Source organism: Hyperolius riggenbachi, chromosome 11 (genome assembly GCF_040937935.1).
Source record: "Hyperolius riggenbachi isolate aHypRig1 chromosome 11, aHypRig1.pri, whole genome shotgun sequence".
Lineage (NCBI taxonomy): Eukaryota > Metazoa > Chordata > Amphibia > Anura > Hyperoliidae > Hyperolius > Hyperolius riggenbachi.
The window spans coordinates 89,962,471-89,985,051 of record NC_090656.1 but is presented as its reverse complement, the minus strand read 5'-3'; the positions used below and the strand labels follow the sequence as shown (position 1 = coordinate 89,985,051).

General features: G+C 48.3%; 1 protein-coding gene and 1 long non-coding RNA gene across 2 annotated transcripts in view; one reads left to right on the top strand and one right to left on the bottom strand.

The window, feature by feature from the left end:
• Nucleotides 1–1,394, bottom strand: part of CCDC73 (coiled-coil domain containing 73) — a 537,472-nt gene extending 536,078 nt beyond the window's left edge. Inside the window, exon 1 of the mRNA XM_068261330.1 lies at nt 1,144–1,394. The gene's annotated coding sequence lies outside the window, so the exon portion shown is untranslated. The remainder of the gene's footprint in view (nt 1–1,143) is intronic.
• A 174-nt stretch (nt 1,395–1,568) lies between these two features.
• LOC137538914 (uncharacterized) overlaps nt 1,569–22,581 on the top strand; it is a 169,473-nt gene continuing 148,460 nt past the window's right edge. Inside the window, exon 1 of the long non-coding RNA XR_011024899.1 lies at nt 1,569–1,676. This is a non-coding gene — a long non-coding RNA (uncharacterized lncRNA). The remainder of the gene's footprint in view (nt 1,677–22,581) is intronic.

Here is a 22,581-nt window from a genome sequence, read left to right as displayed (position 1 = left end):
TGTGGACATACTGTACATCAACCTACTTCCTGTTTTGGTGGCCATTTTGTTTGTTTATAAACAAACTTTTTAAAACTGTTTTTAACCACTTTTAATGCGGCGAGGAGCGGCGAAATTGTGACAGAGGGTAATAGGAGATGTCCCCTAACGCACTGGTATGTTTACTTTTGTGCGATTTTAACAATACAGATTCTCTTTAAGATGGCTTGATAGATCATTTTTCCCACCCGGTCGTTTCGCTGCTCGATTCTGGATTGAAGTGAATGGAAAAAGATAAGAAAAACTAGCAGAAGATACAGTGGCATAGCTCTGGAGCTATGGGCCCAGGTGCAAGTTTTACATTGGGCCCCCCCAAGCACTCTATATGTAACACTTGATACGGCACAACAAAACCTGCCAAGGTCATCCAGTGTCAAAGGTGCAAGAAGGGGGTGGGGAACAGTTTGTTAATGATTACTACTATTCAGGGCCGGCCCTAGACTTTTTGCCGCCTGAGGCAAAAAAAAAATACTTTGGTTGAGGAAGGGCCCCATGGGGCCTCGATGTGGTCGCTACCAGGGACGGATCTAGGGGGGGGGGGGGCAGGCGGGTCTCTTGCCTCTACAACCCCTAATGATACGCCACTGTGAAGATGAGAATTGACTGCGGAATCGAGTGGCAAAACGATTGAGCAGGAGAATCGAGCTGCAAAATCGAGCAGTGTATGCCCAGCATAAGTTTTGCATCTTTTCTTCTCCCAGGATTACTTTGGTTCTTCACGGAATAGAATATGTAATCATGCTTCAGAAGAGCACATCCAATTATTTTGTAAACGGGAGCATGCTGAACAGCATCCATATGCTGAGTTCCGCTGCACTTCAATTGCTATTAGATATTTCACTCCTTTGTTTTCAATATGATAAACCAGGCTTTCTCAACCAGGGTTCCCTGAAACCCCAGGGCTCCCTTGGCATTTTCCCCCTTCGTGGGGGAAGTATAATAGAGCACACTATAATAGGTGGTACTGTAACACAAAGCACTAAATTGGGCTGTCAGGAGACAGTATAATGAGTGGCAGTAAGGTAAAAAGGTTGAGAAAGGCTATGATAAACTAAAACGCTATTCTGAAAATATAATTGTCTTGTCTGAGACTCTGGACATCACCTGTATGACTAGCAGCAACTATACCACCCTGCTTCAGTACGTCCCTCACGGGCTGGGGGAGTAGCTCAAATTCTGGCCGATCACATCACTGAATTGCCTGCCCAGTCACACAACCCGAGGAGACAGAATCCTTCAGCTAGGCGTAGCTTAGCGGGCCCGCGCAGTCAGAGAGAGAACCCGAAGACTGAGAAAAATGAATAAGATGGTGGGAATCGGCCAGCAGTGGGCGTGGCTTGGCGGGCCCGCACCGCTGGATTCCGAGGAGAGAGAATTCTTCAGCAGTGGGTGTGGCTTGGCTGGCCCGCATGGCTGGATTGCGAGGTGTGGGGATCGTCCATCAGTGGGTGTGGCTTAGCAGGCTGTTCTAGGAGTCTAGGACTAGTTCGTGACGTTTGTGGGCACTCAGCTTACCTTTCTGCGCGGGAAAAGCTCCACAGAAAAAAATCATTGGTGAGGAAGGAGACAAATTCCTGCTGCTGTGTGATGAACAGGTGGAGGAAGTCTGACAAACCAGCAGCGCACAGAACTGGATGGTGAGGATGTCATGTGGAGAGACATGCTGTATAATTTGTGAACATATACTGTAAAGGTGCCCATGCAGCAGACGACTTTGGTGGCCGATCGACCTACCAGTTCAATTATTATTATTGAATTGGTTGAAAATCGGTGCTGCCAAGTGCAAGCCCTACCAACGATGCTACCAATTTCGGACTGAAACTGGTCGCGTTAATTGATCGGGCCTGGTGCAAGATGTCGGAAGTTGGTTGATCGGGTGTATGGCGAGCGACGAAGTCCCCGCCACTGCCCCCCTAATGTATTAAATATGCCCCCCCCCCCTTGTGCAGGGGCAAACGCAGGATTTTTAAGGGGGGGGGGGTTCCTGAAAGGTCCAGAAGCACGTATGTCCCGAGTGCTTCCGAATACAGGTGGCTCCATACTGCCCATGCACAAAAGTGCGCTGGCGTATTACGGAGCTGCCTATCTTTGGAAGTACTCAAGGACACAAGTGTTTCTGAGGGCTTCTGGTAGCAGCAAATGTGAACGGGGGACAGCGCTGGAACAACTCCCCAAGAGAGGAACAGGAGATAGACTTAGTTTGGACAATTCAGTGGAATATGCTACATAGTTTCACATAGCGCAAGCGATACCCATATGATGCAGGGATATATGCATCTGCGGAAGATGTCGGCGCTACATAAATACTAAATAATATTATTTTGCCTCACCAGGATTGCACTTTTATTTAGCTTTCCTGTAAGACAAGAACACACAGTCAGCCAGCCAGCACTAGGGGAAGAGGGAAACAAAGGTGAATGAGGGAGGGCTGGTGCACACCAAGAGTGCTTCTGAGCGTTTTTCAAATCAACAGTGATTTGAAAAGCGCTTGGCTAATGTTACCCTATGTGGGTGTTCCCACAGCAGCGTTGTGATTTTTTCAAAATCGCAGGTATACTGCATGTAGCATGTTTTTGAGCAATTCATTCAAAAATCGCTCTAAATATCACTTCACAAAATCACACTCACAAATTGCTAGCGATTGCTATTGTCATTTTGGCGTGCACTAGCCCAGAGAGAGGAGTGGAGAAATTGAGAATAGCCCCGGAGATGGAGCAGAGAACTTATCTGTATTGAAGTCCCACATCACACAGGCTACTTGCCTGTAATCGGACTCCTGTCCCTGTCAGTCTCTCACACAAGTCAGAAAGAAGCCCTCCTGGAGTCTAGGGACTGTCAAAAACTTTTCAGCTTGTTATCCACAGTTCCACACCTTATCCACACATGCAGTCATTATAACAATGGGGAGAGACCAGACAGATGTTTGCCCACAGACCCTGAGTCCAGGCAAGCTCTGCATCATGCTGTGCATATTTACCAGCTTGCCTGCACTCTAATTTCATCATGTCTGACACTTCTGTGCTGTGGAGAGTCCAGGACTCCATAATCAACATTCTCTCACTGTAGGCTGCATCTTCTTGTGAGGGTTGTGAGGGAAGCTCAGCTGCCTCTCTCATTCTATTAGCTGGAGGGAAGCACCAGAAGTAAGAAGGGAGGGAGAATGAGGCTGTTTATATTATGCAGGCTTCCCTGGCTGAATACACAGCTCAGTGCAGGGGGGAGGTTCCAGACACCCGGAACAGCCCCCTGAGTTCGCCAGTGCTGTGTGTGCATTTATACATAACCTGTCCTGTGTCAGCCTCCACGCGGTGTCAGTAACTTCCAGGCACGCCACTGGTGCATAGCTTTTTTGCGTCGTCGCATAGCGGCAATATCTACCTACCACAATCATGCACAGGCGCAGCAGCGGCTCTGCAGGCTAAAGGTGGCCACACACGATGCAATAAAATCCGATTTTACGGAAATTCGATAAAAACGATCGGATCTCCTGAAAAAAATCGAAAGCTTTTTTTTAATTCGACTGAAAAATCCGATCATTTTTTCTTTGATTTTTATCGATCCGGAATGCCAGATATTTTTCTTCAATCTTTCTAAAGATTGTATGGTATGTGTTAGATTGTCAATTTATTAACCTTCCTGGCGGTAACCCCAAACGTAGTTCGGGGTAAGCCGCGCAGGAGGTTTCTCAGGCCCTGCTGGGCCGATCTGCGTAATTTTCTTTTTGCTGAACGCAGCTAGCACTTTGCTAGCTGCGTCAGCACAACAATCGCCCCCGCGCCGATTCGCCGCTATCTGCGCCGCCGAAGAGCCCCCCTAGACCCCTGCGCTGCCTGGCCTATCAGCGCCAGGCAGCGCTAAGGGGTGGATCGGGTCTCCCTTAGACGTCATGACGTCGGTGACGTCATCCCGCCCTGTCGCCATGGGGACGGGGGAAGCCCTCCAGGAAATCCCGTTCTTTGAACGGGATTTCCTGATCGCCGGAGGCGATCGGAGGGGCTGGGGGATGCCGCTGAGCAGCGGCTATTATGTAGCGAGCCCTGGGCTCGCTACATGATTTAAAAAAAATAAAAAAAACGGCAGCGCTGCCCCTGGCGGTTTTTAATAGACCACCAGGAGGGTTAATATACTAACCCTAGCAATTTTGTCAGAGTTTTCCATCATTTTTTATCATAATTGGGGAAAAATTGAACATACGTGTGTGGTACATTGGTCATATTTTTGAAATGTTACAATCAGTCAGAAAAATTGATTGCAATTCTTAAATTGAACAGATATTTAAAAAATGGTATGGTGTGTGGCCACCTTTAGGCGGAAATAGCCAAGCCTCATCAATCCGCTCTACTGTGCAGGCCCAAAGGACCCGCCCCTGCACAGTAGAGCGGATACGATCGGGCTTGGTTATTTTCACCTTAGCCCAAACAAAGTGCCGCGAGCGTGGCTCGAGGTAGGTAAATATTTATCTTGCCGATGTTCGGGGAGCCACAGCGCTGGATTGCCTGGACACCAGAAGACTGGGGAAGCCTCTTTAGGATCCAGAGGCTTCCCCCTCCTGAGGTAGGTATCCCCCAGAGGGTTTTTTTTTAATCTTACAGATTCTCTTTAACCTCTTGCCGACTGCTCCACGCCAATTGGCGTGAGCAGTGCGGCAGCCCCAGGACCACTCCATGCCCATTGGCGTGAACGGTCTTCAATGGGGCTAGCAGGAGATCGCGCGCACGCTGCGTGTGCATCTCCTGCTCGGGAGGCAGAGCTCCCCCCCCCCCCCGCCTTCAGTCTCCGTGCGGCGATCGCTGCTCGGGAGACTATTAGACGGCATCTAACTACTTTGTAGAGCGCTGCGATCAGCAGCAGCGCTGTACTGGGGACAGCCGTGTGACACGGCTGTCCCCCTGGGGGACAAGAGAACGATCGGCTCTCATAGGCAGAAGCCTATGGCAGCCGATCGAGTGATTGGCCGGCAGGGGAGAGGGAGGTGGGGTAATGCAAAAAAAAAAAAAAAAAAAAAAAAAGTTACATTTATTTAAAAATAAAAAACATAAATATTGATAAAAAATTTAAATAAATAAACAATGTGGGGGCGATCAGACCCCACCAACAGAGAGCTTTGTTGGTGGGGAGAAAAGGAGGGGGAAATCACTTGTGAGCTGAGTTGTGCGGTCCTGCAGCTTTGCCTTAAAGCTGCATTGGCCCAATTAAGTAAAAATGGCCTGGTCACTAGGGGGGGTTTACACCGCAGTCCTCAAGTGGTTAAAGGAATCGTCAGGCAAAAAAAAAAAAATGAGTTTCACTTACCTGGGGCTTCTACCAGCCCCATGCAGCCATCCTGTGCCCTCGTGGTCACTCACTGCTGCTCCGGTCCCCCACCGCCAGCTAGTTTGTACATTTTTACGCGTTGCACCGCTAACGTGTAAAATGTATGTGTTAATGTCCGCAGTAGCTTCATGCACCGGCGGGAATGCGTGCAAATGTACGCGTGGCAGCCCGCTGACTCCTAGGTCGGCAAAAGCGAAACTAGCTGGCGGGGCTGGTAGAAGCCCCAGGTACATGAAACTTTTTTTTTTTTTGCCTGACGACTTTAACCTCCTTGCCGGTCTAAAAAATCCGGCAAGGAGGCAGCGCCGCACATTTTTTTTTTCTTTTTTTAAATCATGTAGCGAGCCAAGGGCTCGCTACATGATAGCCGCTAAGCGGCGGCATCCCCCCACCCACTCCGATCGCCTTCGGCGATCAGAGTATGCAGGGAATCCCGTTGAGAACGGGATTTCCTGCAGGGCTTCCCCGGTCGCCATGGCGATGGGGCGGGATGACGTCACCGACGTCATGGACGTCGGGACGTCATAGGGAATCCTGATCCGCCCCTCAACGCTGCCTGGCACTGATTGGCCAGGCAGCGCAGGGCTCTGGGGCGGGGGGGAGCGACTCGGCGCGGCGGATTGCGGCGGATCGGCGGCGAGCGGCGGCGATCGGAAGTTACAAGCAGCTAGCAAAGTGCAAGCTGCTTGTAACAAAAAAAAAAATTATGCAAATCGGCCCAGCGGGGCCTGAGATATCCTCCTGCCCAGGTTACCCCGAGCTGAGCTCGGGATAACCGGCAAGGAGGTTAAAGGGAAGGTTCAGGGTGGCTCTTAAAAAAATAAAAATGCCCATCCACTTACCTGGGGCTTCCTCCAGCCGTGGGCAGCCAGGACGTGCCCTCGGCGTCGCTCCGCAGGCTCCCGTTCCCCTCCGGTGGCCGACCCGACCAGGCCAGCTGCCAGGTCGGGCTCTTCTGCGTTTCAAAATGCGCCTCAGCCGGCCTGGCCAGGTCGGGTCGGCCACCGGAGGGGAACGGGAGCCTGCGGAGCGACGCCGAGGGCACGTCCTGGCTGCCCACGGCTGGAGGAAGCCCCAGGTAAGTGGATGGGCATTTTTATTTTTTTAAGAGCCACCCTGAACCTTCCCTTTAACTGTGTTATTTGGGGGACACATGCTGCTTATATTGTGCTATTTGTGGTACGTGTAATTGTATCAGTAGAGGACGCTTGCTGTGTAAATATATTATTGGAGGCACAATCTGCTTAAAGGTGGCCATAACCTTATAGATTTGCAGCAGATTCGACCATCAGATAGATTTCTGGTAGATGCCTGTCAAGTCCAATCTGACAGGAATCTATCTGATGTGTGCCACACACTAGGAACAGATTTTCAATAGATTTAATTCTGAAATCTATTGGAAATTGATCTAAATGCATGATTGGACCATTGGATCCAATGCAACTCTATGGGCCACCTAGATCTTCCATCCTGTCTGATAGATAAAATCAATCAAAATCGGCTGCAAATCGATCGAATGGGGAATATGATAGAATCGATTTCTGATCAAACGATCGATTCTATATAATTGATCGATCGATGGCTGAAATCGACCAGTGTATGGGCCCCTTAACTGTGTTATTTGGGGAGTTGCTGCCTAATTATCTTAATTGGGGATGCATACTGTGAATTTGTGTTACTTTGGGGGAATCTCTATATAACCAGGTGTCACTCTGCCTAACATTTGGGGTCACTGCCTATTTGGGGTAGCTTTTGCAAACATTTGTTGGGTCACCATACTTGATTTTAGGGTGTAACTGCCTGATTGGAGGTCAATGTCTAACACTTGAAGGTCAGTCTGTATAATTGGGGAAATGCTGCCTAATATTTGGGAGTTACTCTGCCTAATACAGTATTTGAGAATCACTGTGCCACCCTTTAAATGGTGTGCACAGTCGTTCCAGAATTTTCCATCTCTACTATTCTCTACTACTTCGCTTCTCCCAAGAGACCCTCTTTCCATCCAGATTGGACAGCTCTAGTTCTGACATTCAGGACTTCTCAAAAGTGTCACCTCTCCCTTGGAACTCTCTTCCACAGCCTGTTCGTCTTGCTACAAGCCTGAAAATTCTCAAATGTACCCTCAAGACATACCTGTTAAACAATTCTATCATTTGCTATAGCTATAATTTAAAGCTCACTGCCTCATCTGCTAACCCCTTTGCTAACCCCGACCAGGATGTACAGAGCAGAAAGCACAGCAGGCGAACCAAAGAAGACGCCGAAAGGTGTGGTAAGCCTATGCGCATCTCCCCCCCCTACATGGCATCATTTTTAGATTTAAATTAGCGCCAAGGTATCCTTTAAAGCAAACCTTAACCAGGAGGGAAAAAGATGAGTGCCCTGTGTTCCAGGGGCATAACTATACATAGCTCGGCCCCTTCACAAAACTCTGGATGCCAACGCTTCCTGCCATGCCTAACCCTCCTTTGATGCCTTCAGGTATGCAGTGTAGCACAACAAGCGGTATGCATTACTTCCTTCCAATCACGGCTGTGGAGTTTGATTCGGAGCAATTTTTTGGCACCTGGAGTCATTGGATTCATAAACTGAGGAACTGGAGTCGAGGTGTGTGGGATCTACCTAGAAGTGCTTTGTGATCAACTAGTAGATCACAATCTACCTAATGGGCTCCCCTGCTCTATAGGAACACTCCCTCTCCATAGGTACCGTATTTTTCGGACCATAAGACGCACTTTTTCTTCCCCAAACATGGGGAAAAGTGCCTGCGTCTTATGGTCCGAATGTTGCAAATTCTGCCCAGCCGCAAGTTGTGCCTGCCTTAAAATCTTAAGTCCCCACGGCTGTCCTATCCTCCCGTCTATCAATGGCACCTGTGGGGGGTTTGCAGGCTTGCAGGGTCCTAATCTGTTTGTTATTAAGTGGCTGTCCCGGCCCTGTGTATAGGCGTGTTCCCGCCCCCAAACGCCGCCCCCCCCGCCCGGGTCCTCCTCTGCCCGGTCCCCTCTACTGCCTTTCCCTGGCTCTCTAAATGTTATGTGGGGAGTGGGAAGGCTGCCGCACTGCCGGACGATAGCGATGTCCTCGGGGAACAGCGGTATCCTCGCTGTTAACCCTCCTGGCGGTCTATTAAAAACCGCCAGGGGGCAGCGCTGCCTTTTTTATTTATTTTTTTTCAAATCATGTAGCGAGCCTAGGGCTCGCTACATAATAGCCGCTGCTCAGCGGCATCCCCCCAGCCCCTCCGATCGCCTCTGGCGATAGGCGATCAGGAAATCCCACTCAAAGAACGGCGACGGGGCGGGATGAAGTCACCGACGTCATGGACGTCGTGACGTCTAAGGGAGACCCGATCCACCCCTTAGCGCTGCCTGGCGCTGATAGGCCAGGCAGCGCAGGGGTCTGGGGGGGGCTCTGCGGCGGCGCGGATAGCGGCAAACCGGGCCGGCGGCGATCGGTGTGCTGACGCAGCTAGCAAAGTGCTAGCTGCGTTCAGCAAAAAAAAAATTACGCAGATCGGCCCAGCAGGGCCTGAGAAAACCTCCTGCGCGGCTTACCCCGAACTACGTTCGGGGTTACCGCCAGGAAGGTTAATAAATTGACAATCTAACACACACCATACATTCTTTAGAAAGATTGAAGAAAAATATCTGGCATTCCGAATCGATAAAAATCAAAGAAAACGGGAAATCTGATCGGATTTTTCAGTCGAATTAAAAAAAACTTTCGATTTTTTCAGGAGATCCGATCGTTTTTATTGAATTGCCGTAAAATCGGATCAACAAAAAATTATGCAGATCGGCCCAGCAGGGCCTGAGAAAACCTCCTGCGCTGCTTACCCCGAACTACGTGTTACCGCCAGGAAGGTTAACAGCCGCTGGGTGGTCCGGGCACAATGCGGAACCCTCTCTGCCTTCACTTCCGCTTACTTCACCAAAGCGGAAGTTAAGGCAGAGAGGCTTCCGCATTGTGCCCGGACCACCCAGCGGCTGTTAACAGCGAGGATACCGCTGTTCACCGAGGACATCGCTATCATCCGGCGGTAAGCGGCAGCCTTCCCACTCCCCACATAACATTTAGAGAGCCGGGGAAAGGCAGTAGAGGGGACCGGGCAGAGGAGGACCCGGGCGGGGGGGGGGGGGGGGGGGGCGGCGTTTGGGGGCGGGAACACGCCTATACACAGGGCCGGGACAGCGACTTAATAACAAACAGATTAGGACCCTGCAAGCTCCTCTGCAGACTGCAAACCCCCCACAAGTGCCTGACACAAAAGGGGTAAGAAGAGGTATCACAGGGGGCCACTAAGGGCACACAGGGGGGGCACTAAGGGCACACAGGGGGCCACTAAGGGCACACAAGGGGCCACTAAGAGCACACAGGGGGCCACTAAGAGCACACAAGGGGCCACTAAGAGCACACAGGGGGCCACTAAAAGCACACAGGGGGCAACTAAGCACACAGCGGGCAACTGAGAGCACACATGGGGGCACTTTAGATAACACAGGGGCACATAAGAGTACACGGGGCATTTAAGTGGACACAAGGAGCACATATGAAGACACAGGGACAGAGGAGGACACAAGGGAGACACTAATGGTACACTTAGGGGACACAGGAGGTACAAGGGGGGCATATTAATTGGGGAGGGGAGAAGATCCATAAGATGCCCCTGCACCATGGATGCACCAGGTTTAGTATTTTTTTTCTCCTGGTTTTTATCCTCTAAACCTAGGTGCGTCTTATGGTCCGAAAAGTACGGTAAGTATCTGACTTTTCATAATTTTCCTGGCTTCAGTTTTACTTTAAAAGAGGGGCACTTGTGAAGGAAAGCAGCTAAGGAGGACTTGTACCAAAAAATTGACACTGTCCATCCAGATTAGTTCATTTTGGGGCTGTGGTGACTTCTACTAGAACTGTAGTTATCCTGTTCTGTAAAACATTTTCTGCTATATGACAACTTTTTACAATGTTTAATGTCAGCATGGGATTGGAAACAGGGGTCTTGACATGGAATAAAGAAGTGACAGTCTCATCTTACATTTAATTACATAAGGCATTTCGCTTAACCTGTAGCTGAGCCCCTGTTTATGCTTCATGCCCATATTAAGTGGGAGGTGGCCATTCCTGAACATTTCTTTTATGTAAGGCGAGCTTTCCCTTGTTTAACCTGTCCAGACATCAATCACAGGCTGGGACAAATGAGCGCGCTCACTTCGCTGGTATCACAAATGACATGGTGACCCAAGGCCAGAGGCTTTATTTGCTTCTCCAGTGATTCACTCTAGCAGATATTAAGCAATTTTATAATCCATGAAAGGCAAAATTAAAGGACACCATCCATAAAACTGAATAATTCCGAGCAGCTACAAAGTGATGTCTGTATTATCTTATAAATTATACGGCTGTACTGTGCGGTAATGTGATGAGGGGAAGCTCGTAATAATCTAATGCCCTGGGCGCTCACTAATATGCATTTAATCATGTGCCATGAGGTGATTTGTCACTACAGCTGACTGAGCTGGTACATAAAGTACAAATAGCGGAGCTTACTGTTGTTGGCCCTGCAGCAGCAGCACCACCACCCAGATAGTTGGAAATAGCTGCAGTCATTAGACATTAACACTTCGGTGCTTGAGAAAATTCTACTCCATTGGTCTACAACTGTCCATCATTTGGAAGTAATTCTCACTGGGGGACATTTATCAAGAGTGTCTGAGACAAAATATTAGTAGGTTTTTAGAGATCCATGCAGAACTGTCTCAATCATCTTAAGAAATCACTAGATAGTACAGTTTCCTTCTAAAACTGTTGTAAAATAGGAGGAGTTAGGAAGATCTCTCAGACAGTGCAGTATGTGAGGGAAATAGCTGTTGCTGAGGTAACCAATACATCTGCTGTATTGCATCAATGCCCAGCACTGGAAGTTTTAAGCACAGAACACCTACACAGGAAACCTGGCAGCAGAGGAGAGGAGCGCTTCACAAATCATTGAATTTAGATGGAGGCGCTCTGGAGGGTAAATAAACCTGTGTGAGTACAGTTGTGTTTTTTTGCAGCTGTCTGCAAAACAGAGGTACCAAAGATCTCCTGGTATAAGGCTAGAAGTATATATAAGGTACAGGCAGCGCAGGGTATCAAATTTTCAAACACTTTAATTGGTATCTAAACAAATAATACACAATAGCTAATTAGCAATATAGGCCATATCATACATATACTAGACTGATAATACACAATGGCTTGTTAAAGGTCAGGCCCTTGACAACAATAAATGGTTATATGCTTGAATTCTAATAAATAAACTCCTGTCTGTGATGAAACGCGGAAAAGCCGCTGCCTCTCAAGGTGAGGCGGCTGTTTCCGAGTCCAGCATGGCGTCACAACGCGGAAAAAACGCAGCATGCCGCATAGGCAGAGCGGCGGAATCCGCATTGGGAACGGCGGAATCCACATTGGTAACGGCGGAAGCCGCATTGGAGGCGGCTCCCGCACTCGGTTCACTGGATACATTGCAGAACAGTACTGGTGTGGCTGGGACTGATAGTCCACCTAGATTCAGAGTGACACGCGCGCGCGCACAGAGGCAGAGCTTAAATAACAGCCAGAAGGGAGTCAGCTGACCAGGCGGGTCAGCTGACATTTTCCACCACTCTCATTGGTCCAGCAATTAGGGAGGTCCTGGAGAGGTCCTTGTGTATATATACTGCTGGCTGTTCACTTGCTCTTTGTCTGGCGTTGCGAACACATACGTGGGAGCACTCAGACCCGTAGTCAGATCCTTAAGTGTGCCGGGACCAGCTGGAGCTGTAATCCTACACTTAGCTAGATTCTGTTGATAGCTTAAAGTACTAGTTTGATTGTGATTATCTGTTATGACCTTCTGCCTGCCTGACCATCCTCTTGTATTCTGATCTTGTACCTTGCTATTCTGATACTCTGTTGGCGAACCCCGGCTCGTCCTTAGACTCTGCTTCTGCCTCTTGATCTTGTACCTCGATATTTCTGAACTCTGCCTGTACCTAGAGGCGCTAAGCTGACAAACCCTGCACACAAGTGTTATACTCCATTTCCATAGCCTGATGAAGTGGGTTGAACCCGCGAAATGCGTTGCAAAACTGTTTGGAGTGTATAAATAAATTCTTTATGTGTTGAAAAATCAACATTTTCTCTTGTTTTCTTGTGGGAGAGGTGGATCCACCCATCACCCCCTCCCCCCAATTTTAAAAGTTTTTTTATCTTGTTTTATACTTTTGGCGCCTCTGTACCTGTGTTACACAAAGTTGTCCACCCTTGGTGGAGGGGATTGGCCCCCTTTTTTTCTTCTGAACTACAGAGAGCGACTTTTTAATCCTGAGTGGGGACAGGTCTAATCTCCCCACCTGCTTGTACAGTGGTTGCCTGGAGGGCAACCCATGTTTGTGAGTATAAATCTCATTATATTTACTTTTATCCATATTTACAAAACATACTGCACTATATCGGGCTCTCGGTGTTTCCCCTCCCTCACTCTGCCTGTACCTAGACTCCGCCTCTGCCTTCTGAATTTGTACTTTATCTGTCCGTGGCTTGTCTGACCTCGAGAACCAACCTCACTATTGGAGGCGGTTCCCCGTCCTGTTAGTGACACTTTCTCCTGAGTGTCACTCTCAGACTTACCTTCCTACTCGCAGCCTGACTCCTCCCGCCTTGTAGAGTTCAGGTCTTCGGAAGGAAGCCGTGCGGTACTCCCCACTGCACTGAGGCTCAGTCCTCTTAGTGTTACTGTTACACTAAACACTACACTCTACTCTAGTACAGAGGTTAGCTGGTATATCGGATTATCGGTGATACTGCAGATCACTTATAATCTGGTATACATCTGTATTTCTAGTGATACTGCAGATCACCGGTAATCAGATCCTCTCTGTGCTCCACCGTTCATTACAGAACGCCAGACCAAAGACAAAATGGACGCACGCACTGGTCCTCTGGGTGAACTTGCCACCTCAGTGGATAATGTCAATCGAGTGCTGGGTGAACACAAAGCATTGATTGAGGCTCTGACAGGGTCCGTCCAAACCCTCCAGACGTCAGTGGATGAAGTGCGATCCCCTCCTAGCGCAGACATACGCATGCCCGTTCCAGAACAGTTCTCTGGCCACAGATCTGACTTCCCCAATTTTAGGAGTAGAGTGTTATCATATTTTGAATTAAGACCCCGATCCTTTGGTACTGAGGCCCAGAAAGTCACGTTCATCAAAACTTTACTGGCCGGTGATTCTCAGACCTGGGCATATAACCTGTCCCCTAGAGACACAGCTCTGACCTCAGTAGAGGAATTTTTTAAGGCCATGGCCGTATTTTACGACGACCCAGACCTTGCTGCGACCTCTGAGCGGAAGCTCAAGCTTTTACGACAAGGCAAGGGTCCAGTCGAAGAGTACGCGGCCAAATTTCGTAGGTGGTCAGTTACCGCCAGATTTGACACCTATGCCCTGATGGATTACTTCCTGTCTGGGTTGTCGGAGGAGGTCTCCGACCTAATGTTAAGTTTACCCGAGCCCAAAACAGTCGATGAGGCCATCTCATCGGCCATTCGAGTCGACCGTAGGCTACGCCATCAGAGACAGACTAGGGGCAGGGTGACATCTTCCGCTGCACCCCTAGTAACGCCATCTCCGCCTGTCTCACCCTCTCCGGCCTTGCCTCCACCCGAGCCAATGCAGATTGGTCGATCAAAACTGACCCAGGTGGAACGAAGGCGGAGAATGACTGAACAACTGTGCCTGTACTGTGCAGAAGCGGGGAATAGAGTGCGAAACTGCCCTAACAAGCCGGGAAACGAGTCTGCCTAGGAGTAGTGGGGGGTGACACCCTAGGCACACAATTTTCACCCCTTAAAGAGAAAAAATTGCTTCTCTCTTGTACGATTACATGGGAAAATAAGTCTGTAGCCACTGAGGCTTTTATTGATTCTGGCTCAGCGGCTAATTTTATGAACTTTGAATTTGCTCAGGAGTTGGGTATTCCTCTCACTCCAGTGAGACCCCCCATTCAGGTCACGGCAGTAGACGATTCCCCTCTGCAACGGAATCGTTCCCTGTCACAGACCCCGGAGGTGAAGGTCACGATAGGGGTACTGCATGGGGAACAACTACAGTTTTTCGTATTACATATGTCAACCTCCACTATCATCCTAGGCATGCCGTGGTTACAAGTCCATTCACCACAAATAGACTGGGCTAAGGGTCAGGTAACCAGCTGGTCCGATCATTGTCGCCAGCAGTGTCTAGGGAAGGTGACATTGGGCCAGACCAGGGTTCAGTTAGAAGGGGTTCCAGTACAGTATTCTGAGTATGCCGATGTGTTCTGTCCTAAGGCTGCTGACAAGTTACCGCCGCATCGCCCATTTGATTGCCCCATTGATCTCCAAACTGGTTGTATGCCCCCTAGGGGTCATCTTTACAATTTGTCCGGGCCAGAGAAACTGGCCATGCAAAAGTATATTCGTGAGAATTTAGCTAAGGGGTTCATTCGACCATCCCGGTCGCCCGCAGGTGCAGGGTTTTTCTGTGTTAAGAAAAAGGACGGGAGTCTGCGACCGTGCATAGATTACCGGGGCCTGAATAAAATCACGATAAAAACAGGGCTGTGGAGTCGGAGTCGTGGAGTCGGAGTCGTGGAGTCGGGCAATTTTGGGTGCCTGGAGTCGGAGTCGGGAAAAAATGCACCGACTCCGACTCCTAATGAATTTGTAACTGTAATTAAAATAGAAAATATGATAAAATGTTCTATTTCTCAGAAAATAGTCATTAAAAATAATGTATATATACAGTATATATACAGTAATAGCTGTGCTTAGTCCACAAAAATGAAATAAACCAGTCAAAATTAGTTACTTGTGCTGCTTCAATAAAGCAGTCCCCGTATTTTTAAGGTCAGATATACATATCTGATTGTGACTGTATATATGATGTGTACACAGGAATCTCTTATATATACTAAATAACATCTATGCTGTAAGTATAAAGCCTGATGTGTAGCTGTGTCACTAATAGAGCTGGTCAACGAGATGGAAATAATTCTGCATTGATGCTGATTTATGCAAATGTATGCACTCCCTTTGCTGATGAAATCAAATAATGTGATATGTTATTAAAATTTGGTTTGGTGACTACAAATTAAAGGGTAACTGAAACGGATGAAAAGTAAAGTTTTATACATACCTGGGGTTTCCTCCAGCCCCCTTCAGGCTAATCAGTCCCTCGCTGTCCTCCACTACCCGGATCTTCTGCTATGAGTCCTGGTAATTCAGCCAGTCAGCGCTGTCCGGCCGCATGCCGCTCCCACAGCCAGGAACATTCTGCACCTGGGCAATAGTGCTGCACAGGTGTAGTATGCTCCTGGCGGCGGAGTGTGTGCATGCGCACTACGCCTGACTGGCTCAAGTACCTGGACTCATAGCAGAAGATCCAGGTGGTGGAGGAGGACATCGAGGGACTGATTATCCTGAAGGCGGCTGGAAGAAGCCCCAGGTATGTATAAAACTTTAATTTCATCTGTCTCAGGTTTACTTTGTTACACAGTAGTACTATACTCTACATATGCACTCCCCACCGAGCTGCAGGGAATCCACTGAGAATGCTGTCCACATTGAACACAGAGGTGTTGTCTGTTTACAATCTCCTCATTCCCCTGCAGAGTACCTGCACATCATTCTTACATGTACCCACACTTACATTGCCTAGGGCCTGATAGATGTTCTTTGTTCCGGTTTGTACCTTTTATAAGTACTCTTACCAAGGACTAGTTTTAGTCTAAAGGGAATAAATATAGTAGTCTACATATCCTTCTCACTTCAGTTGTCTTGTAAAATTCCTAAGCGTTGGCAGTTAAGAGACGAATTTCATGTTACATACTTTTAATCAACAAGATTGTAATATGCAAATTAGAGGAGTCAGAGTCGGTGGAATCCTAAACTGAGGAGTCGGAGTCGGAGGATTTTTGGACCGACTCCACAGCCCTGGATAAAAAATCGTTACCCCTTGCCCCTAATAGATGACCTTTTCACTCAAGTTACCAACGCTAAAGTCTTTTCAAAATTTGACTTGCGGGGCGCATACAACCTGGTGAGGATCAGAAAGGGCGATGAATGAAAGACAGCCTTTAACACACCCGACGGGCACTATGAGTACTTGGTGATGCCCTTCGGGTTGTGTAACGCCCCGGCCGTCTTCCAGGAATTGATTAATGAGGTATTCAGAGAGGTGTTGGGCAGGTTCGTGTTAGTATACCTGGACGATATACTTATCTTTTCCAACAACCTCTCTGAGCACAGAACACATGTCCGAATTGTACTGGACAAACTGAGGCAGAACTCGCTTTATGCAAAGTTGGAAAAATGTATTTTCGAGGTGACATCTGTTTCTTTTTTGGGGTACATTATTTCCACTTCAGGTCTGTCAATGGATCCTGCCAAGGTCTCTGCTGTGATAGAGTGGCCCCAACCCGTGGGGTTAAAGTCTTTGCAGAGATTCTTAGGCTTTGCTAACTACTATCGGAGGTTCATAAAGGGGTACTCCACTGTTATCTCACCCCTCACTAGTCTCACAAAAAAGGGGCAGATACTAACCACTGGACCCCAGAAGCCCTACAAGCGTTCTCTACCCTGAAAACCTTGTTTTGTTCAGCACCCATCCTGAGGCATGTCGACACCTCTTACCCCTTTATTGTCGAGGTGGACGCCTCGGAGGTCGGGGTGGGGGCTGTGCTGTCTCAGCGGTCAGGGTTACAGGGAAGATTACATCCTTGTGCTTATTTCTCTCGTAGGTTCTCCACGGCGGAGAGAAACTACGATATTGGCAACAGAGAGCTCCTGGCCATTAAACTTGCCTTTGAAGAATGACGTCACTGGCTGGAAGGAGCAGAGCATACCATTACAGTGTACACAGATCACAAGAACCTGGAGTACATCGAGGGGGCTAAGAGGTTAAGTCCCCGACAGGCTCGATGGTCATTGTTCTTTTCGAGGTTCAGGTTCATTATTACGTACACCCCGGGCAGCAAGAACATCAAGGCAGATGCCCTGTCCAGATGTTTTGAGCTGGAGACAGCCCAGCCCTCTGACCCAGAATCCATTATCCCACAGAGGTTAGTGCTAGCGGCAACTGAGACTTGGGAGGACTGGACAGAGACCCTGAGTCCCTTCCAGCAAGATGTCCCTGAGGGGAAACCGGAAGGGGTTATGTTTGTGCCCTTACCCTTTCGTCTCCACATTTTACAGATGTTTCATTCCCACAAGAATGCGGGACACCCGGGGGCAGCCAGAACTCAGGATCTGGTATCCAGGTGTGCTTGGTGGCCTTCTCTGGCAGCAGACTGCAGGGAGTTCGTTAGGGAGTGTGCTGTATGCGCAAAAAGTAAACCCTCCCGGCTGGCACCTGTGGGTACCTTGCAGCCTTTTCCCACCCCGAGTGAACCATGGACTCACTTGTCAATGGATTTTGTAGGTGAGCTTCCCAGGTCAGAGGGTATGTCGGTCATTTGGGTGGTAGTCGACCGCTTCAGTAAAATGGCCCATTTTGTGCCCTTGAAAGGACTCCCCTCGGCCCAGGAATTGGCCGACTTGTTTATCACACATGTTTTCAACATATTGTCGGATCGGGGAGTCCAGTTAGTTTCTAGATTTTGGAGGGCATTTTGCCAACAAATGGGCATGAAGCTGTCGTTTTCATCGGGCTACCACCCACAGACCAATGGTCAAACGGAGAGAACCAATCAGTCTTTAGAGCAATTTTTGAGGTGCTACGTTGCAGAGGCGCAGAACGACTGGGTCAAATTTCTGCCTTTCGCGGAGTTCGCGCAAAATAATTTAAGAAGCTCTTCCACCGGATTTTCTCCGTTCCAGGTAGTGTCTGGAAGATTGCCCAAATTCTCACCATTGCCAGTGACCTCGACCCCGTTTCCAGCTCTGGAGGCCTGGCAAAAGTCGTTTAAAAACATTTGGCGCACGGTGAGAGATAGTTTGCAAAAGGCGTTTTTGAATCAGAAGGGTCAAGCTGATAAAAGACGTTCGGTGGAGTGGAGCTTCCAGCCAGGAGACTTGGTGTGGGTATCCACACGTCATTTGACCCTGAAACAGCCCTCAGACAAATTGGGCCCCAAGTTTGTCGGTCCGTTTCCGATAGTGAAAAAGATTAACAACATTACCTATACCGTTGATTTTCCCGCCAGCATGCGTGGGGTAAGGTCATTTCACGTATCCCTGCTCAAACCTGCAGTCCATATGGGCCCTACTCCTCCTCCTCCTGTCCTGGTAGATTGTCAACCTGAGTTCGAAATAGAGAAAATTTTGGACTCACGCATTGTCCAGAACTCGGTACAGTATCTGGTACACTGGAAGGGGTATGGCATTGAGGAGAGACAATGGGTACTGGGGACTCGCATGCATGCGGATGAATTGAGGAAAGAGTTTCATGCCTTACACCCCGAGAAACCTGGTAGGAGTTGTCCGGAGTCTACTCCCTGAGGGGGGGGAGGTACTGTGATGAAACGCGGAAAAGCCGCTGCCTCTCAGGGTGAGGCGGCTGTTTCCGCGTCCAGCATGGCGTCACAACGCGGAAAAAACGCCGCATGCCGCATAGGCAGAGCGGCGGAATCCGCATTGGGAACGGCGGAATCCGCATTGGGAACGGCAGAAGCCGCATTGGAGGCGGCTCCCGCACTCGGTTCACTGGATACATTGCAAAACAGTACTGGTGTGGCTGGGACTGATAGTCCACCTAGATTCAGAGTGACACGCGCGCGCGCACAGAGGCAGAGTTTAAATAACAGCCAGAAGGGAGTCAGCTGACCAGGCGGGTCAGCTGACATTTTCCACTACTCTCATTGGTCCAGCAATTAGGGAGGTCCTGGAGAGGTCCTTGTGTATATATAATGCTGGCTGTTCACTTGCTCTTTGTCTGGCGTTGCGAACACATACGTGGGAGCACTCAGACCCGTAGTCAGATCCTTAAGTGTGCCGGGACCAGCTGGAGCTGTAATCCTACACTTAGCTAGATTCTGTTGATAGCTTAAAGTACTAGTTTGATTGTGATTATCTGTTATGACCTTCTGCCTGCCTGACCATCCTCTTGTATTCTGATCTTGTACCTTGCTATTCTGATACTCTGTTGCCGAACCCCGGCTCGTCCTTAGACTCTGCTTCTTACTCTTGATCTTGTACCTCGATATTTCTGATACCCTGTTGCCGAACTTTGCCTGTACCTAGACTCCGCCTCTGCCTTCTGAATTTGTACTTTATCTGTCCGTGTGTTACGATCTGGCTTGTCTGACCTCGAGAACCAACCTCACTATTGGAGGCGGTTCCCCGTCCTGTTAGTGACACTTTCTCCTGAGTGTCACTCTCAGACTTACCTTCCTACTCGCAGCCTGACTCCTCCCGCCTTGGAGAGTTCAGGTCTTCGGAAGGAAGCCGTGCAGTACTCCCCACTGCACTGAGGCTCAGTCCTCTTAGTGTTACTGTTACACCAAACACTACACTCTACTCTAGTACAGAGGTTAGCTGGTATATCGGATTATCGGTGATACTGCAGATCACTTATAATCTGATATACATCTGTATTCCCAGTGATACTGCAGATCACCGGTAATCAGATCCTCTCTGTGCTCCACCGTTCGTTACACTGTCCTGTTGCAGTCTACATTAAGCTAGGTCTACACGTAGCGATCCGGCTTATCAATCGAGCCGCTAAGATCCGACAGGTCGGATCTCGCCACCGCCGATTCCCTGCTCGTTCCCCACGAGGGGACAATGGCAGGAAATCGAGCGGAAGATAAGCGGCGCCGGCGGGGACAAGCGGGGGATCAAATCCGACGCACGGGCGGGTATGCGGCGGGTACGCGTGGGGATGCGGAAGAGGCGATCCGGCGGCTAATCGAGCCGCCGGATCGCCTCGTGTAGACGAGGCTTTAGTAATATCAAAACATCCACTCACTCTTAGGCACTTGAGCCAACCGATGCCCTTAAAAAATGTAATTAAAAAAATCACAAAAATATTAAAAAGCTATAAAGGAGCATAAAAATCAAAGCTATGCAAAAAGTAAAAGTTATTCTGTGGTGGTGTTCTGCTGGTGGAAATAAGAAGGCTCCGCAATAGTTGACTTAGGCGATTTGGCACTACCACTTCCTGGTTAACTTAAAGGAAACATCAGGCATATTAACCTACCCCCAGATCTACTCACCCAGTGCTTCCTCCAGCCCCTTGCAGCTGGTATGTCCCTCGCAGGGGCTCCGCTCCCAGCCACCGATCCGGGGTCTCTGCTGGTGCAGAGGCACCCAACCATTGAAGCCAACCTCAGAGCAAGAATCTTGGCAAACAACTTGATGTCATTATTTAGAATAGAAATTGGGCCGAAGCCGGCAGAGGTGGAGTGATCCACACCAGGTTTAAGGATAAGCATAAGCGAGGCAGACAACATTTCGGGAGGAAATGTGATGCCGTGGAGAATGTAACAGGGATGAAAGCAGAATAGTTAGAATATCAGCAATTTTTTTTTCATAATACTGAGGGGTGAGACCATCAGGGCCATGAGCTGTAGATGATTTTATAGATGCAATGGCAGTAGCCACCTGCTCAGTGGTAATATGAGCATTAACTAATTCTGGACCGTACTAATTGAAATCTACGCCCTGTTTGGAACCTGTTATCCCTGCCAGGGCACAGATTTGAATTAGCGTGCCGCATGCTACCGCTGATTGCGCCGTTCTCCTGCTGCTGCAGCTAACTCGCCCTGCTGTTGGTATGACAGCAGAGCTGCGTGAGCTGGTCAAGTGCCAATTTCATGTGTTCTTGACCCCATGATCGGCAGAGGTAGCATTAGCCCAATGGATGGCTAACAAGTGGGTCTAGAACAACTGCTTGATCTAAAATGGTGCTAAGCACGTTGGTGATAGTGCTGTTTCATCTGGATTGTAATAGAGCTGCTGCTTACACAAGCATGTATATACACATGCACACCGGCAAATTTTATGAAGGCATGATTTTCACGTCCAAGAATTCACAGGATATTTTTATGATAGTAAAGGATGTTGATTTCAACAGCAGAGTTGCTTGCAAATTTTCACCAAAGGCATTTTCGCATCAACAATGCCATTTTCATTTTTTTTCCGTGAAAATACGCCACATTTTTAACATTTTCGCCCGAATAGCAAATATAACCATTGCTGCGGGGTCATGTTTGCGGGGCTGCGCGCGCAATCGTGTGGGTGGAAACCCGCAATCGCAATGGTCCTGGCGATGGGGGACTGGTGGCAGGGGACAGAAGTCCCCTGAGCAGGTTCGTGCTTGTCCTGCAAGAATGATCGCTGTTTTTGTTCAAAAACAGTGATCATTCGCCAATCGTGCCGCCGCGCTCCCTTCTGCTCGCTCATTTCCTCTGCTCCCACCGCTGATCGTTAGATTAATAAATGGGAACTTTGTTCCCATTCATTAATTTCCCCTCTAGGCCCCCGTGATCGCCAGCATCAGTGAGATGTCTACATCTCTTCCGATTTACCACAGCCAGGCATTACTTCCTATTTAGCAAACTTATTGTATGCAATAGGAAATAATGCGCGAGGACATCTTGTGGCCAAATAGTAAAATTACACTTACGTACATTAGGTAATAATATAATACAATTAATATATATGTCAAGAGGGTATAATATTAAATTATATGCTTGCAATTGCAATTAGTGATGGATGAAAAACTGAAAAAAATGCACCTTTATTTCCAAATATAATATTGTCACCATACATTGTACTAGGAATATAATTTTAATTTAGCAATAACTGGGACAAATGGGCAAACAGATTATGTGGCTTTTTTCCCACAGTTTTACATTTTATTTTAAAACTATAATGACCGAAAACTGAGAAATAATGATTTTTTTCCCATTTTTTTTTTTCATATTATTCCCATTAAAATGCATTTAGAATCAAATAATTCTTAGCATAATGTACCACCCAAAGAAAACCTAATTGGTGGTGGAAAAAACAAGGTATAGATCATTCCTCTCGTCCTTAAAGGACCTCTGTCGCGAAAAGAAGTACGTTTCTTCCAGAGTAAAATGAGCCATAAATTACTTTTCTCCTATGTTGCTGTCACTTACAGTAAGTAGTATAAATCTGACATTACTGACAGATTTTGGACTAGCTCATCTTATCATGGGTGGTTCTCAGGGTTTTCTTTATTTTTAAAAGCAATT